Source organism: Procambarus clarkii, chromosome 11 (assembly GCF_040958095.1).
Source record: "Procambarus clarkii isolate CNS0578487 chromosome 11, FALCON_Pclarkii_2.0, whole genome shotgun sequence".
NCBI lineage: Eukaryota > Metazoa > Arthropoda > Malacostraca > Decapoda > Cambaridae > Procambarus > Procambarus clarkii.
This window is the reverse complement of record NC_091160.1, coordinates 8,648,391-8,667,534: the sequence shown is the minus strand read 5'-3', so window position 1 is coordinate 8,667,534 and position 19,144 is coordinate 8,648,391. Positions and strand designations below refer to the sequence as shown.

The window sequence follows — 19,144 nt, the reverse complement described above, 5'->3', positions numbered from 1 at the left end:
GCTTGTTCCGGCAGTTTATCGAACAGTATGAGGGTCGGGAGGTGCGGCTGAGCAACGGTCGGGGCTCTGTGAGGGGTGGCAAATTTGAGTGTGGAGTACACATACGTATCTATTAAAAATGCTCCAATTGAAATGTCAGGATCTTCTCCGTTGGGCGCTTGCCAGGTATGGGCGTGTCTACTTTATTCGTGTGTGTAGGCACACGTCTGGAGCCGTCAAGGGACTCTTGAATGGTTATAGGACGGCAAAACTAGTCCTTCGTGGAAATGTGCCTTCCTCTCTATCGATTGCTGACTATACGGTCGGCTTCTTCTACCAGGGGCAGACGCTGACATGTTTGAATTGTGGTCATGTTGGCCATATGGCTGATGCCTGCACCACTAGGATGGACGACCGGGTTAATCTATTTAATGAAAATGATTTTCCTCCTTTGCACGAGCAAGAAGATCTATCAGTTTTGAGCAGTGCCCCTTGTTTGGGAACGGATGCAGTGGTGGATGGCGCCAATCTGGGTCCTGTAAGTGCTGCTTCAGTGGTATCTCCTGGTGGGGATGACGTCCGTACTGCTGTGGCGTCTCCCGGACGGTCTGGTGGGGATGTTGATCTCCCTACAGGCCCGTGCGTGCCCGTGCAGACAGGCTCCAAAGGCGAGTGTGCTGCGGTGACTACCAGCTCTGGTGAGGTGGTAGATGCAGTGGTGGGCATTTCATCGGTGGATGGGTGCTCCAATGCCGAGTCGATTGGTGTGCATCGGAACCCGCAGCAAGTGATCCGTGATGGTGTTGATGCAGCTCTGTCTGCTGCTCGAGCAACTGAGGTGGTGGCAGAAGTGCTTATGGAGGATGTACATGCTCCTAGTCGCGGTTCTGAACGACGTGAGGCAGATTGCCTGTTGGCACTGGGCAGCACAGTATGAAGCGGCAGAAATTTGGGGGTTCTCTTCAGAATATCCTAGATGCAAGGAGGAGGCTGCCCCCCCCCCCTTTCCTTGACGGCTGTGCAGTGTGATCCTATGGTTCCGTCCGACTCGGATATTCCGCCTTCTGGTGGGGGCGTGTCTGTGATGGAGTCCCTAAAATTCGCGGGAGTGGTCCACCACCTGGTGATACACAGAATGTGGATTGGTGGGATATTGTGAAAGGAGTCCAGGAAGAGTCGGTAGGGGGAGATTTGGTGGGTAAGGCTCCAGAAGAGTTCTCTGGGTAAGCTTGCCGAAGTGGCTCCCACTCCAGTAGTTTTGGGAGATGGGGTTGAGGGCTCTTCTGTTGAGTGCGATGCTCCCCTGGGATGTAGTGGTAGTGTTGTGTGAATGTCGTCTTATGTTTATTTTTCTCAATGGATGTGTGGATGAAATGTGCGACATTGAACGTTAATGGGTTGAATTGCCATTTGAAGCAACGTCAGCTTGTGTTGGTGGCCCGCTATCACAAGTTGGATGTTATATTTATTCAGGAGCATAATGTTAAGTGTATGGACCGACTGGAGGTGGTGTTGGATTATTTCGAGGTGTTGCTGAACCCTCCTGTATTATCAAAGAGTGGCACGATGATATTGTTGGCGAAGAGGGCGAGTATGGGGATAGCGAGCTCAGAAATGGATGACTGTGGTAATGTGATTTTGGCGCATGTGTCGTTTATGGGTTCTGTGATTCCCTTGCTGACTGTGGGCGCGCACTCAGGGACGCATAGGCGAGCTGAGAGGGAAGAGTTGTTCTCGGATGGTTTCCTTTATTTTTTACAGAATGACACGAGAAGGATGATTTTTGGTGGTGACTGTAATCTCAGTCCGGGACTGTAGACGAACCAAACTATGTCTGGGTGGCACCACCATATGTCCACAAAAGAGAAGACCCAGAAGGAACCGTTACCAAAGCTTGAATGTGGACGAATCAAACGAACCTTCCCTGACGCTTGAAGATGGGCCAGGCCAAAGTACTCCTCAATAGGGAAGACGACGTCTGAACGCTAGACAGAACACCTCAACTGTACCAGAAGAACACCACCACCGCCTCACCACTAGCCTCCTGCCGCTTAAGAACTCTAGCAGTAAGCCTACACCGAAAAAAGTCTAATCCGTGGTGGAAAGGCCACCGAAATTCAAGCCTCTTCTCTCCATACCAAATCCTCTTCCAAAAATGCCACCGTCTCGTCCTCCTTCCTCCCCCAGCCTCTCCAAACTCTGGAATTTCTGCTCAAGCAAGCACCCCCCCCCCCTTTTGCATCACGCGCAGACATTATCCCTCGTCTTGTTAGACTAGCCGAGAGGTTTGCCGGACAAGACAACCGATTCGTCAGGGAACTGAACGTGCTGTAGCTTTTGGCCTGGGGTCAATGGCTACAGGGTTTGGCAGGTGCATGGAATGGACTTTGGGTCTTTAGAGGACGGGCTGCTTTATTACCTAGCCTCAGAACCTCACACTTAACATCTAACTATCTGCCAACTTTCTATCAATTCCATACTGGTGGGGAAAGACAGGTCGACTAGCAGTTACCATGGAGGATGTTATTAAGTAGAAAAATCAAAGTCAAATAAATCCCCAGTACATGACAGTTTGCCAGGGTGCTTAAAAATGCAAAGAGGATCTATGAGGGTGTGTTTGAGAGTCTAGCATAATAACATTTAAAGGAGTGTGACAGCGTTGAAATCATAGACAATTAAAAGATGTTACGAATCAATTACCCTATTCTTACTAAGAATTAAATGAAATAATTACATTTTCATCCCTCAGTTTTATTTGTAGTATGAAATTGCATACTATTATGATAATGAGCATTTTGTTTTGGTATTTTTATCATGCTGTCGTGTCAGTATCTATAGTAGTAGGCATCCATCAGTCATGAGACTAGGGAGTTGCACTCTGGTTGTCGGTCTGGAGTGGCATCTCCATTGATAGTATTCATTTATACATCTTGTGGGTTTATTAAGATTGAAAAGGTCAGTCAGCGTCGCCAGCAGTGGTGAGCGTATTATGACCAACTTTGCATCATTGACCGACCCTGTAACCAATTCTTTTATTGTATTCATTATTACTGTATTATGCTAAGTGTACATTATAGTTAAGTGTACATTATAGTTATGTTTAGAGTGATCGTTCCCAATTTGTCAGTAATAACATTTGATAATTTGGTAACTGACGCCACTCCTCCAGACGCGGGAAAGCCAGAGTAGATGCGGGTAGACTGAGATGGTCAGACGCGTTGCACTGATAAGTGTTTACACAACCACAATGAACAAAACGGTAACCACACTGGTTAGATCGTTATTCATTATGTATGCCATCTACTTTTATATTATAGAGTTATTGGTCAGTGCTTAGAGATTATTTCACGCCATTGTGTTCAGATATTTCTGGACGGTTTTTGTACATTGTTTTATTCCCCATCACACAGTATATTGGTGTTGTCATTTAGACAGTGTTTTTTAACTCCCTTGACATTGATACTAATTGTGAGGCCAATTTTACATGATTAACAACTGTACAGAAACAGGAACCAAACACGTCCACTAAATTTTACCTTCACATAAGCACAACGGAACAAGACTTTTCTTCCTACTACGAATTTCACTTTCACATAACCGACTGAAACACTGCGATAGTCGACAACGCAGTGCCTTAACAACAATGCCTTAATAACCAGGCATTCAACATGACCGACCTCCTGAAGATCCTCGAGGACGCGGCAGGCGTTACTCGCCTTGACATCCACATCCACATCCACGCCTTGACATTAAATTTCCAAAATCTACTCCAGGAAGGAGTAGATTTTATATTCTAATTTGACAGCAAGAAGGACCTTAGCAATTCATGACCTCTACGTCAGATTGACCTAAAAGAACCTCCACGCCCACACCAATTCCAGACCACAAGAACCGTCTTCATCAACGGGAAGAGTCTATCACTGAAAAGTCAATTAATAGCCGACATCTACACCAGCGTAGAAAATTAAAACTAGGGTATATTCTGGGGCTCTCCTCTGCGAACGTAAAACTTAACTTAAAGTTCGCCTCATTAGCCGCAACCAACCAAGCCGCCATTCAAGGACTACCTCTTCGGCGACAAGATCCCACCCTACCGAATTAAGATGGAACGCTTCGACAACAATGTCTGAAGTGTTACCAGTACACGCATCTCGCCATGGATGTCCGCACAAGGATGTTATAATTGACAAACCGGGATGCATAACACTAGAAGCTATGGACAATCTCCAAAATCTCAAACCAACTGAATCCCATGCTTTTACTAATGGTTCTGTGCAATTAGGCACTGGTAGAACAGGTTGTGCATGTGCAGTATATAAAGGGAATGAAATGATCACGTCTAGTACACAGATTGAACGACTGTGCAGGCACGACAAACCGAGCTACTTGGTAGCTATCTAGCCACAGAGTACCTTTAGCGCAATGGGGGTGGAGTGATGTATGAGTGTTCTGCAGTCCTTAAATAACCCATCAATTTATGTTTGAAGTAACCAGTATTGTGGCAAATTGTCTACCACTCTATAGTTCCGACTGATGGACTATTACAATAATAACCCCCCCCCCCCTGGTGCAGGAAACTATTTGTGGGAATAAAGGTATCTAAAATTATCGTAAAAAATAAACTATATAAATTAATAAATTTTAAATAAATCAATAAATCACTATCATTTCCTGCTGTGGGAAAACTATTCTGGGAAAAAAATAGTTGTGGTACTTAGATTACAATGTGCGGCTAGGCAGGCAGAAGGGTTATCAGAGGAACAAAATATTGAAGTTTTTGATTTAATAAAGTACATAAGGCGTTTACCGTTTATACCGATACAATTCATTAAACTATCAACAATTAGTCAACTTAGTGCAGACTAATGAATTTTGCTTGCCTGCACCTTTATTTTGGATCTTATCTTCACTAACATGCAAGCCGCATTTATTTTATCAGGTCTTATTTTTTAATAAGACGTGATAAGACGTGATAATTTTTTAACGGGGGCTCTTGCTTGCCAGTCTGTGGGGAAGACTTCTGGAGCTAGATTAATCCCCCCCCCCCCCCCCCTCCCCTTTCCCTCCCATCCACGAAATGGCAAGGAGACAAAGTGGTTGCTGGACACGGTTCTAGCAATCCCCAGAGATAGCATCCTGAAGCTGTCAGCATTGTCACTTTGTATACAAAAATATCGGCTAACTGCCTCAAATACTGTAAAATAGTGTTCTTCCCACGACAGTAGTCCAGAATAAAGGTTGGCAACAAATGTGTACTACAAAATACAGCACACCGGACTAAGCCTTCCTGAATCTAAACTTCCTAAGTTAAACCTTTCTTTGTAACCAGGGAGCCAAAAATGCAAATCTCATTTATTAGCCAACATTACTCCCACTATGCCTCCTGCTCGTGGTAATTGACGAGGGAGGGAAAGGGGGGGGGGGTGCGTACTACCCGATTCACTTATTCTGCAGTTTATTTTTTATTTTTGCCACAATCCTACGACCAATATCTCATTCCCATGTCAAGCATCTACCACCTCAAGTGGTAATCTTTGCTATCACTGAACACCATCGTATTACATGTTTCGCGTTTCCCTCTCCTCCCTTGTGCACAATTTCCTCTCCCAGGAACTGCTGCACCTGAAGGCAGCATATCCGCCTACGACAGTGCTTCAGGCGTTATCAATGCACCCACTTTGCCCAGAACTGCATCAGCCGTGAGCAGATTTGCAGCATCTCTATGGAAAAACGTTACAGGAGTTGCAAAGCTACCTACCAGCGCTGCCTACTATGAGATGAAGCCCACACCGCCGTTTCTGGGACTGCACAGCTAGGAAAGCTGAAACACAGAATGAAGCCAGACAAACCACCGCCACTCCAAAACCGAAGACATTCAACATCCAGGCAGTAGCCTTCCCCGACCTCCCAACAAGGGGCCGCGCTCCACGCAACTTCTGGACGAACACCACCCGCGGCAACAGTCAATCGCAGATCCAGACGACACCGCCCAACCAGGCCAGCGAATCAGACCCGGTCGTCGCCAACATCACCCGCCTTCGATAGCACTGTTGCTGTCCCTCATACATTAAGAAAAAACTGGCAGATATTTTTTTGGTATTATTTATATACACGAGTTCTGTTGGGATTGAGTACTACAGATGTTGGAGGTAGCATGTTTGGAGCAGATACTTTTATTTATGATCTTTTAAATAGTTATTCATGTACCTGATAGTTTTTTTGTTGTTGGTCGAGAAAAAAAAACCATGTGGACAAAGATTGTTTCTCTTCAGCCTTCAACCATAAGTTCTTACATTCATGTACAGACATTAGCACGCATTGCATTTCGGGCAAGTCCTTAATTCTATGTTCCACGGAATACGACTGCCAAATCTTTCAACAAACAGGTACCCATTTTACTGTTGGGTAAACAGAGGCTACAGGCAAGGTTTGACACTTAGTAAATCTCCCCCGGCCAGAATACTGTATCAGAAAGCAGTACCAAATATTGTAGAAAATTCTCCGGCCTTCAATATCCGAGGCCATGCTCACCAGATACTACTACACCAATGGCCAGCACCCCATCTATAGACCCCGTCAAGCCTAGAGAAACGACTCCAATACCGGCAAGCACCTGCTCCCCTCACCGATCGTGAGACCTGCAGGTCAACCAGCGCCAGGACGTGACCCAGGAAGGTCAACACCGGCCCCAGACCACTCTTGAACAATGGAAACTACAGATAATGAAACCACAACCTTGGAAGACAACTTCGTTACCGCCTATCTAGTCAACAAACCCTAGAATGAAGATCTCGCGTACCCTATGGATCACATTTGCCTGTCAGGGGGAGTGGACAGCGCTTCAGGTTAGTAGTCCTGAGGTTCTGGGTTCGATCCCCAGTGGAGGCGGAGACAAATGGGCAAAAAGCTTTTCACCCTGAAGCCCCTGTTACCTAGCAGTAAATAGGTACCCGAGAGAGCTGCTATTGGCTGCTTCCTTGGCGTGTGTAACAAAAAAGAGGCCTGGCCGAGGACTAGGCCACGGGGACGCTAAGCCCCGAAATCATGATAACCAAGATATACCCACGAGGGATAAGACGACATCCCATCCGGAAGGAAGTATTACCATAAACGTCGACGCAGAATCATTTAAACAAGGGATACATGCGTGAACTGCAGACCTCTCTCAGATTCTTACTCCACAACCCAAGTCACCCAGCCTTGCCAATGACATGTGATAGCATATGTCATGTTCATAGCAAATGGCACCATCCGTTTGTATGGGCTGCGTTTCATACGCCACTTAGGTAAACAGAGCGTACAGGACTCCCGCCAAGCTTGGACTCTGCTAGTCATGTATCATTATAAATATTGAAGTCTGTGATTGATGAAGATTAAGCCACCCAAAAGATGGCACAGACATGAATAGCCCGTAAGTGGTGGCGACCGTCACGACCTCACCCTCCGGAGAGGTCGTGACCTCTGGGTTTGAAGTCAGTAACGAAGCAATGGATTTATATGAAACCTAAACCAAGACTTCCCAAGCAACAAAACCACAGCCCACACTATAACCGAGAAACACGGAGACGGCAGCAAGACTAACCAGCGTCGTCTACATCGACCTACAAGTTGTGGTGGCCGGCTAGCAACTACCTAATCAGTCCACCAAGCAACTCAAGCAAAAAGTCCAAGTTGTATCAAGACCTACTCCAGCAGTCTGCCAAACCAGAACCAACTGAAGACAGCCGCCTTCACCGTCCCCTCTTTATAGGGATGGTGACCTAATTTTGCCTCTTTGTAATTATATACAGCTAGTGAAACTGAATTGACAGACACTGAATATGCCCTTAAAGAAGCACAGAAGGAACAACTTGATAATCCATTTGAGGAATATAGCTCTGGTACTGATGAAGAGTTTTGTATTCTTGATGATGCACCTGGCACAGAAATAAAGTCTCCATCTGGTGAACCTCAGGTGCGTATCTTGACTCAGGATCCTGTTGTCATTATTGACAACCACTTCACTGTTCCTCTTGGCAAAGTTGATCAACTCAGGGCTCCTAAACACTTTCCTGCTGTATCAATGAAGTATACTCTTCAAGAGTTAACAGTCGTGTGGCACATGTACTTGTGGCACTTGTTTTTAATTGCATAATTGCACAATTAATTAATTGCACAATTAATTAATTGCACAATTAATTTATTGCACAATTAATTTATTGCACAATTAATTTATTGCACAATTAATTTATTGCACAATTAATTTATTGCACAATTAATTAATTATGCAATTAATTAATTATGCAATTAATTATGCAATTAATTAATTATGCAATTAATTAATTGTGCAATTAATTAATTATGGAATTAATTATGCAATTAATTAATTGTATAATTAATTGCATAATTAATTAATTACATAATTAATTGCATAATTAATTATATATATATATATATATATATATGCGAACAAGCCTGAATGGTCCCCAGGACTATATGCGAATATATATATATATATATATATATATATATATATATATATATATATATATATATATATATATATATATATACACACATACACACACACACACACACAGTCCTAACATTATTTTAGTCACTAGCACGCATAGCGTTACGGGCAGGTCATTAATCCTAATATTCCCCGGATTACGACCCGCCAAATATTTTAACAAGCAGGTAACCATTTTACGGTTTGGTAAACAGAAGCTACAGTTAAGGATTGGCAGCCAGTAAATCTTCGCCAGCCAGGATACGAACCCAGGCCGAAGCGCTCGCGAAACCCCATTTGTGTTACCACTCGCCAATTGGTGAAAGCCATATCCGCCTTCGTAAAACCGACGTGGCTATTCTTCAGCTATACACACTTCCCCGTTCACCCAAAGGGTATCTTGTCCTCTCTCTCTCTCATTCAGGCTCCCTCCGGACCTCACCCCCTAACAATGTACACACTACTAACTTACCGTTTACTTGAATAATGAAATTTCTCCACCTTAACTGCTTAGGTCTTTACCGCTTTACTGCATCTGACGTTATTGATAACTTGCTACCAAGTAACTTATACTTGCCGCTCTAGTACAGTTAACATAATCTAATCTTTATCCAGGTGATCCGGACCCCTTCAGGAACAGTAAGTGGTTTATACTTTTTGAAGAAGCTTTAGTAATACGTTCCGAGACATAGTCCATGCTCACGGCTTTTGAAGAAATCTACGCAAAATATTCCCCCCCCCCCTGGCAAAACCTCCCCGGGCCCCTTGACCAATAGAAATTTTATTTTACAAATTTCTCAAAAAAGTATACATTGTAAATCGTGAACCCAGGATGAACCGATATTTGATGAACTTCGTACATGTTAAACTTTTGTTTTTAATTAAATATACTTTACGTTACATGCAGTTTGAAAGTTTCATCTTCACAACGACTGCACGCGCTTATTATCCTTATTCTACAGGCCCACTCGATCCCAGAGAGAGTACGGCCAAAGCCGTCAGTCTTGAACATTAAAGAACTTACTCTAGCAGCAAGTTCCACGAAGACGGGATCTAACATGGAGAGGAAACTCCAATACTCATTAGAGTATGATCATTCACACTGTAAAATGCACTAAACTAACCTGTTGCCCATGGTGTGCCGGCTATCACCACCCCAAGTAAATTCCTTGCCTGTTTGTGCATCCTGGAGATAATTCTGCACAGCCCAGGTGAAATCTTATGTTGCAGATGCAACACTTGACGCCTACAATACGTCTTCCCAGTACACCCGAACACTCGCCACACCTCTCCATTGTCTGATGTATTGCATTTGTGCTTCACTGTATGGATCACTTGTTGATGTCAGTCATATTACTCTTTATAAAATTATACGTATATTTGTACACCTCGCTTCCTTGAGACACTCGTGACTGCGTCCGTCCCCTGTAGTGCGAGACTGCACACTGAGATCCAGCCGCTTCCCTTCCCGACTGTATACACACTTGTCCACCAATCACCAGAATTTAAATTATTCCACCAGCCAATAGCAACTTGCCATATCAACCGCCAGCGAATCAGATTACAGTTCATACCCAGTCCAAATTACAGACGTCGTCTTCCAACAATAACAAACACTCAATAGCGTAGGACTGTTGTTTCAGCAGTTATCATTTCCCATTAAAAAAAAATACTTTTTACTCACGAAAGTATTTTAAAAATCTTATGTCACTATGCATGTATTTGCAATTGTAAATGAACATAATACATACACTATGTATGTATTTTAAAACTGCAAATGAGCATCATACATTAGTAGGCTCAGCAGCGAGTATCGGTGTTGCTATTGTAACTTTGTTTTGTTTAGAATAATATACGAAAGTTTTGTTCTTCAATAATTATGTATACCCAATACTGATCTTGTGGACGGTATTGGACCCCATACCCATCCTGTGCATATTATTGGACCCCCTCCCATACCCACTCTGTGGATAGCATTGGACCCCATACCCACTCTGTAGACAGCATTGGACCCCATACCCACTCTGTAAACAGCACTGGACCCCATACCCACTCTGTGGATAGCATTGGACCCCATACCCATTCTGTGGATAGCATTGGACCCCATATCCACTCTGTGAATAGCATTGGACCTCATACCAACACTGTGGATAGCATTGGACCTCATACCCACTCTGTAGACAGCATTGAACCCTATACCCACTCTGTGGACAGCATTGTGCCCCATACCCACTCTGTGGACAGCATTGTACCCCATACCCACTCTGTAGACAGCATTGGACCCCATACCCACTCTGTAGACAGCATTGAACCACATACCCACTCTGTGGACAGAATTGGACCCCCATATCCACTCTGTAGACAGCATTGAACCCCATACCCACTCTGTAGACAGCATTGGACCCCATACCCACTCTGTAGATAGCATTGAACCCCATACCCACTCTGTGGACAGAATTGGACCCCCATATCCACTCTGTAGACAGCATTGACCCCCATACCCACTCTGTAGACAGCATTGGACCCCATACCCACTCTGTAGACAGCATTGAACCCCATACCCACTCTGTAGACAGCATTGGACCCCATACCCACTCTGTAGACAACATTGGGTCCCATACCCACTCTGTAGACAGCATTGGACCCCATACCTACTCTGTAGACAGCATTGAACCCCATATCCACTCTGTGGACAGAATTGGACCCCCATTGGCGGTAGTGGAATGGTTACTGCCACACTTACTATCTACAGTTAGAAAACTGTGAATATTGGGCTAAAATTCCTCCTAGTGGATCATTGTGAATGAAATATTTGCACAGTTGCTGTAAATTTGTTTTAAATCTGTTTCTAAATTCACGTATTTTTTCGCACTCCATGACATAGTGACGGAGAGTGTGTGAATATTTTGCGTGATTTGATAAAATGCTATGCCCAAGATAACCATCCGAGTGCCGGCGGGGAAGTGGTTCAAATAGCTTCGGCTATCACTTCCTTATGTCCGGTCGTGATGGTCAAGCGGATTAAGGCGTCCTGTAGATACCAGTTGCGTTGCTCCTGGCAGTATGGGTTCGAGTCACTTCTGGGGTGTGAGTTTTCAGTCATATATATATATATATATATATATATATATATATATATATATATATATATATATATATATATATATATATATATGTCGTACCTAGTAGCTAGAACGCACTTCTCAGCCTACTATGCAAGGCCCGATTTGCCTAATAAGCCAAGTTTTCATGAATTAATATATTTTCTCTAATTTTTTTCTTATGAAATGATAAATCTACCCATTTCATTATGTATGAGGTCAATTTTTTTTATTAGAGTTAAAATTAACGTAGATATATGACCGAACCTAACCAACCCTACCTAACCTATCTTTATAGGTTAGGTTAGGTTAGGTAGCCAAAAAAGTTAGGTTAGGTAGTTGAAAAACAATTAATTCATGAAAACTTGGCTTATTAGGCAAATTGGGCCTTGCATAGTAGGCTGAGAAGTGCGTTCTGGCTACTAGGTACGACATATATATATATATATATATATGCGCACAAGCCTGAATGGTCCCCAGGACTATATACAACTGAAAACTCACACCCCAGAAGTGACTCGAACCCATACTCCCACAACTGGTATATACAGGGACGCCTTAATCCGCTTGACCATCACGACCGGACATAAGGAAGTGATAGCCGAGGCTATATGAACCACTTCCCCGCCGGCACTCGGATGGTAATCTTGGGCATAGCATTTTATCAAATCACCTCATTCTTTGGGGCACACGTGAGGAACACAAATGCAAACAAGCCTGAATGGTCCCCAGGACTATATACAACTGAAAACTCACACCCCAGAAGTGACTCGAACCCATACTCCCACAACTGGTATATACAGGGACGCCTTAATCCGCTTGACCATCACGACCGGACATAAGGAAGTGATAGCCGAGGCTATATGAACCACGTCCCCGCCGGCACTCGGATGGTAATCTTGGGCATAGCATTTTATCAAATCACCTCATTCTTTGGGGCACACGTGAGGAACACAAATGCAAACAAGCCTGAATGGTCCCCAGGACTATATACAACTGAAAACTCACACCCCAGAAGTGACTCGAACCCATACTCCCACAACTGGTATATACAGGGACGCCTTAATCCGCTTGACCATGAGTTTTCAGTTGTATATAGTCCTGGGGACCATTCAGGCTTGTTTGCATTTGTGTTCCTCACGTGTGCCCCAAAGAATGAGGTGATTTGATAAAATGCTATGCCCAAGATTACCATCCGAGTGCCGGCGGGGAAGTGGTTCATATAGCCTCGGCTATCACTTCCTTATGTCCGGTCGTGATGGTCAAGCGGATTAAGGCGTCCCTGTATATACCAGTTGTGGGAGTATGGGTTCGAGTCACTTCTGGGGTGTGAGTTTTCAGTTGTATATAGTCCTGGGGACCATTCAGGCTTGTTTGCATTTGTGTTCCTCACGTGTGCCCCAAAGAATGAGGTGATTTGATAAAATGCTATGCCCAAGATTACCATCCGAGTGCCGGCGGGGAAGTGGTTCATATAGCCTCGGCTATCACTTCCTTATGTCCGGTCGTGATGGTCAAGCGGATTAAGGCGTCCCTGTATATACCAGTTGTGGGAGTATGGGTTCGAGTCACTTCTGGGGTGTGAGTTTTCAGTTGTATATAGTCCTGGGGACCATTCAGGCTTGTTTGCATTTGTGTTCCTCACGTGTGCCCCAAAGAATGAGGTGATTTGATAAAATGCTATGCCCAAGATTACCATCCGAGTGCCGGCGGGGAAGTGGTTCATATAGCCTCGGCTATCACTTCCTTATGTCCGGTCGTGATGGTCAAGCGGATTAAGGCGTCCCTGTATATACCAGTTGTGGGAGTATGGGTTCGAGTCACTTCTGGGGTGTGAGTTTTCAGTTGTATATAGTCCTGGGGACCATTCAGGCTTGTTTGCATTTGTGTTCCTCACGTGTGCCCCAAAGAATGAGGTGATTTGATAAAATGCTATGCCCAAGATTACCATCCGAGTGCCGGCGGGGAAGTGGTTCATATAGCCTCGGCTATCACTTCCTTATGTCCGGTCGTGATGGTCAAGCGGATTAAGGCGTCCCTGTATATACCAGTTGTGGGAGTATGGGTTCGAGTCACTTCTGGGGTGTGAGTTTTCAGTTGTATATAGTCCTGGGGACCATTCAGGCTTGTTTGCATTTGTGTTCCTCACGTGTGCCCCAAAGAATGAGGTGATTTGATAAAATGCTATGCCCAAGATTACCATCCGAGTGCCGGCGGGGAAGTGGTTCATATAGCCTCGGCTATCACTTCCTTATGTCCGGTCGTGATGGTCAAGCGGATTAAGGCGTCCCTGTATATACCAGTTGTGGGAGTATGGGTTCGAGTCACTTCTGGGGTGTGAGTTTTCAGTTGTATATAGTCCTGGGGACCATTCAGGCTTGTTTGCATTTGTGTTCCTCACGTGTGCCCCAAAGAATGAGGTGATTTGATAAAATGCTATGCCCAAGATTACCATCCGAGTGCCGGCGGGGAAGTGGTTCATATAGCCTCGGCTATCACTTCCTTATGTCCGGTCGTGATGGTCAAGCGGATTAAGGCGTCCCTGTATATACCAGTTGTGGGAGTATGGGTTCGAGTCACTTCTGGGGTGTGAGTTTTCAGTTGTATATAGTCCTGGGGACCATTCAGGCTTGTTTGCATTTGTGTTCCTCACGTGTGCCCCAAAGAATGAGGTGATTTGATAAAATGCTATGCCCAAGATTACCATCCGAGTGCCGGCGGGGAAGTGGTTCATATAGCCTCGGCTATCACTTCCTTATGTCCGGTCGTGATGGTCAAGCGGATTAAGGCGTCCCTGTATATACCAGTTGTGGGAGTATGGGTTCGAGTCACTTCTGGGGTGTGAGTTTTCAGTTATATATATATATATATATATATATATATATATATATATATATAGAGAGAGAGAGAGAGAGAGAGAGAGAGAGAGAGAGAGAGAGAGAGAGAGAGAGAGAGAGAGAGAGAGAGAGAGAGAGAGAGAAATTAGAGAAATTAGAGAAAATATATATATATATATATTAGTATATTTTGGTAGCAGTCTTTCCTGTAGACATATATTATTAAATATGACCGAAAAAGTAAGATTAATAATTCTAACACGAATTTTCTCAATCTTTCGTACATTTCTTTTCACTGTTGGAGGTAAATCAAAAATCAATTCTCCAAAATTCATTTTTATTTCTAGTCTGACGCGACACAAGCGCGTTTCGTAAAACTTATTACATTTTCAAAGACTTTAGTTTACAAATACACAACTGAATAGAACTTACGCATCTCCGATTTTATATCTACATTTGAGAGAGGTGGATGGGGTGAGGTGGCATTAATAGGGTATTAATTTCATCAACACAAGACAGAACAAGAGGTGGTATTAATAGGGTATTAATTTCATCAACACAAGACAGAACACGAAACAATGGGTATTGAATAGAAGTGATTGTAGAAAGCCTATTGGTCCATATTTCTTGATGCTTCTATATTGGAGCGGAGTCTTGAGGTGGGTAGAATATAGTTGTGCATTAATTGGCTGTTGATTGCTGGTGTTGACTTCTTGATGTGTAGTGCCTCGCAAACGTCAAGCCGTCTGCTATCGCTGTATCTATCGATGATTTCTGTGTTGTTTACTAAGATTTCTCTGGCGATGGTTTGGTTGTGGGAAGAGATTATATGTTCCTTAATGGAGCCCTGTTGCTTATGCATCGTTAAACGCCTAGAAAGAGATGTTGTTGTCTTGCCTATATACTGGGTTTTTTGGAGCTTACAGTCCCCAAGAGGGCATTTGAAGGCATAGACGACGTTAGTCTCTTTTAAAGCGTTCTGTTTTGTGTCTGGAGAGTTTATCATGAGTAGGCTGGCCGTTTTTCTGGTTTTATAGTAAATTGTCAGTTGTATCTTCTGATTTTTGTCTGTAGGGATAACGTTTCTATTAACAATATCTTTCAGGACCCTTTCCTCCGTTTTATTTGCTGTGGAAAAGAAGTTCCTGTAAAATAGTCTAATAGGGGGTATAGGTGTTGTGTTAGTTGTCTCTTCAGAGGTTGCATGGCGTTTCACTTTCCTTCTTATGATGTCTTCCACGAAACCATTGGAGAAGCCGTTGTTGACTAGGACCTGTCTTACCCTACAGAGTTCTTCTGTCGACTTGCTTCCATTCTGAGCTGTGGCTGAGAGCACGGTCGACATATGCATTAACAACACTCCTCTTGTACCTGTCTGGGCAGTCGCTGTTGGCATTTAGGCACATTCCTATGTTCGTTTCCTTAGTGTAGACTGCAGTGTGGAAACCTCCGCTCTTTTCCATGACTGTTACATCTAGAAAGGGCAGCTTCCCATCCTTTTCCATCTCGTAAGTGAAACGCAGCACGGAACTCTGCTCAAATGCCTCCTTCAGCTCCTGCAGATGTCTGACATCAGGTACCTGTGTAAAAATGTCGTCAACATACCTGCAGTATATGGCCGGTTTCAAGTTCATGTCGACTAAGACTTTTTGCTCGATGGTACCCATGTAGAAGTTTGCAAACAGGACACCTAGGGGAGAACCCATGGCGACCCCATCTACTTGCTTATACATGTGCCCATCCGGGCTCAAGAAGGGTGCCTCTTTAGTACAAGCTTTGAGTAGTTTCCTCAGAATATTTTCTGGTATGTCAAGAGGAGTACAGGCTGGATCACGATACACTCTGTCGGCTATCATCCCGATTGTCTCGTCCACAGGTACGTTGGTAAACAGCGATTCTACGTCCAACGAGGCTCTTATCCCTGTGGCCCGTGTGCCCCGCAGTAAGTCAACAAATTCCTTTGGAGACTTCAGGCTGAAGGCGCAAGGAACATAAGGAGTCAGCAGGCCGTTGAGTCGCTTCACCAGTCTGTACGTGGGTGTGGGTATCTGGCTAATGATTGGCCGAAGTGGGTTTCCAGGCTTGTGTGTCTTGACATTTCCATACGCATATCCAGGTTTATATTCCCCAATGATCTTTGGCAGGTGGAGTCCGGATTTCTTGGCGTTCACAGTTTCGATCAGTTTGTTGACCTTTGCTTTTAATTCGGCTGTAGTGTCCTTCGTTACCCTTTGGAACTTAGTTTGGTCAGAGAGTATGATGTTCATTTTCGCCAGATATTCGTCTTTTTTAAGAATGACATATATTGGCGACTTGTCACCTCTCCTGACAACTATCTCCTTGTTCTCACGAAGGCTTTTAGCTGCCGCTTTGAGCTCGGGGGACAGTATGGTGCTTCTGTAATTGCCTCGATTCTTTCCTCCTTCTGCAATAAGTTCTGCTTGTAAGGTATCTTTGGTAGTGCAGCAGAACTTACACTGTCTGTTAGACAACCGAGATTGTTACTCTCCCCATGCAAGTGTTTTATTTGACACACTTCATTGTGTCAAACAACAGACCTATTGCTAGTTCATGTTTGTACTCTTTATATGATGCTGTTGGATCTTGGATTTATCCCAGCGTAGCTAGTCCGGTTTAACCTGTCATTAGAGAGATGAGACTAGGAGGGGGAGATGAGAAGAAATGAGACTGCGAGAGAGAGATGAGTAAGAGAGTGAGAGCTAGATAAGTAAGGGAGGGAGAGATAAGTAAGGGAGGTTCAGAGAAGAATGAATCTTCTTGATTTACAAACCATATGTGTTCGCTGAAGTGTTTCTTGTGGTGCTCCCACAGTGAGAGATAAGTCTTGCCCCTCCCACCAATGACAGTACGCCCCCTCCCCATGCAACACCCCGGCCCTCCCCCACCGGGGTAGAGTGCCAGGCCAGTATATAACCATGCACGACACTGACCTCAGCACCACACCAGCCCTCAGAAGCCACCGTTCACCCCTCCAGCACCTGTGGAGTCCAGGTGGGTCTGCTTAGTGTCCAGGTGGGTCTGCTTATAGTGTCCAGGTGAGTCTGCTTATAGTGTCCAGGTGGGTCTGCTTATAGTGTAGCTATAAGCTACTGACTCAGTAGCTACAACTGAGCTACTGAGCCAGCCTTAAAAATGGAAGGATCCCAAGGCAACTAACCGCTACCCAATGGAACATGCCCTTCCCGGAGCATCCACTTGAGCACTGGAAAATTAGGTGATCCACGCCCTGAGTCATATGAACTGTTTACCACACTACCTATGGATGTAACGGGGAGGATTTACTGGGCCCCAATCCTTAACTGTAGCCTCTGTTCATCCAGGTTGTGAATAGGTACCTGGTTGTTAAACGATTTGGCGGGTCGTATTCCAGGGAAAATTAGGATTAAGGTCCTGTCCGAAACGCTATGCGTGCTAGTGACTGTACAAGAATGTAAGAACTCTTGTTTATATAAATAAATAAAATATAAATAAATAAATAAAACATTTCACATGCGGCTCCTAATGCCCAAGGTGAATAAAATCACGTCACCCCTCCCTCTATACCCACTCATGTCTACCCTCCTCACACTTCCTCTACCTGGTCCAGTCACACTCACTATTTTTTGTTTTACCTCCCTTCACGTATAAGTATGTATACTGGTGTATAATTATCAACATGTGTGGTGAACAAGTGTATATACTCGGGTCTGTATTGTCATACAGCATATCACTCATACTCAGATATAGCCACAACAATCCTCTACGTCCCCTCCCCCCCCCCCCCCCCAAGTCACAGCTTTTGCATAGATTATGTTGTCATAAGGAATTGGTACAGTGGTTGCTTCCTGCATCCAGATACATTGTGTGGATGCGTGTCGCGGTGGAGGTTCAGTATGGCGCCAACTGCAGCCCGGATTCTTTGTGTGGTGTTGCCTGCGTCTTGGATCAAGTTCAAGTTCAAAAATTCAAAAAAATTCAAATGTTTATTCAGGTAAAGTACATACATACATTGATACAAATACAAATATTGATGAATTTACAAATATTGGTGATACAAATATTGATGAATTTACAGATAGAGCTAATACATACAATGCCTAAAGCCACTATTACGCAAAGCGTTTCGGGCCGCTCAGTTTCAGGTTTCGTTAAGTATGTCTATTGAAACAAGAACAACTACATTTCAAAGGGATAGAGTAGCTTAGGCTATTTTTCCCCCCACCCCCCCACCTGTCCTGGATCTTTTCTCCTGAGAAGCGGCGCAGTGGAACACTTTGTTATGCGCGTGAAGATGCGCACAATATCGTACATGTTAACTAAACAGATTTCTCAATCGTAACCAATAGCTTGAACGTGGGTTATTATATGTCGTCCGGTATCATACGCTCCTACAGCTGTATTTGGTCAACTGCGTAGTCAACCCTTGAGTCATACCGAATGGTTATTATCCCTGTGGTTGTGACCTTTGAGCTGTGGTTTATGACCTGAGCAGTCATAAACTGGTATTATCCCCCACGGTAGTCAGTGATTATCAAAACAAGGCACCAAGGCGGGGGAATTATGTAGCCCCTCCCCCTCCCCCCTCCCATCTTAGTGACCAAGAGTCATACCTAAAATTCATTGGTAGACATTGACATTGGTAGACCTATTAAACATTGATAGACGCGTTCAGTTCAACTCTTGTAACAATGCATTTCGTGTACTCTGATCCAAACTAAATTAGCAGCCTGACCTAT

At 44.2% G+C, this 19,144-nt stretch overlaps 1 long non-coding RNA gene across 3 annotated transcripts in view; it reads right to left on the bottom strand.

Moving 5' to 3' along the window:
* The window catches only part of LOC138363393 (uncharacterized), a 222,466-nt gene that overhangs the window by 118,951 nt on the left and 84,371 nt on the right, over positions 1–19,144 (bottom strand). The window contains exon 1 of one of the 3 annotated variants that reach the window (XR_011228048.1): positions 9,859–9,880. The exons of 1 other annotated variant lie outside the window; for it this stretch is intronic. This is a non-coding gene — a long non-coding RNA (uncharacterized lncRNA). Of the gene's footprint in view, positions 1–9,594; positions 9,744–9,858; positions 9,881–19,144 lie in introns of those variants that run through there. One more of the 3 variants, XR_011228046.1, reaches the window with a different exon arrangement.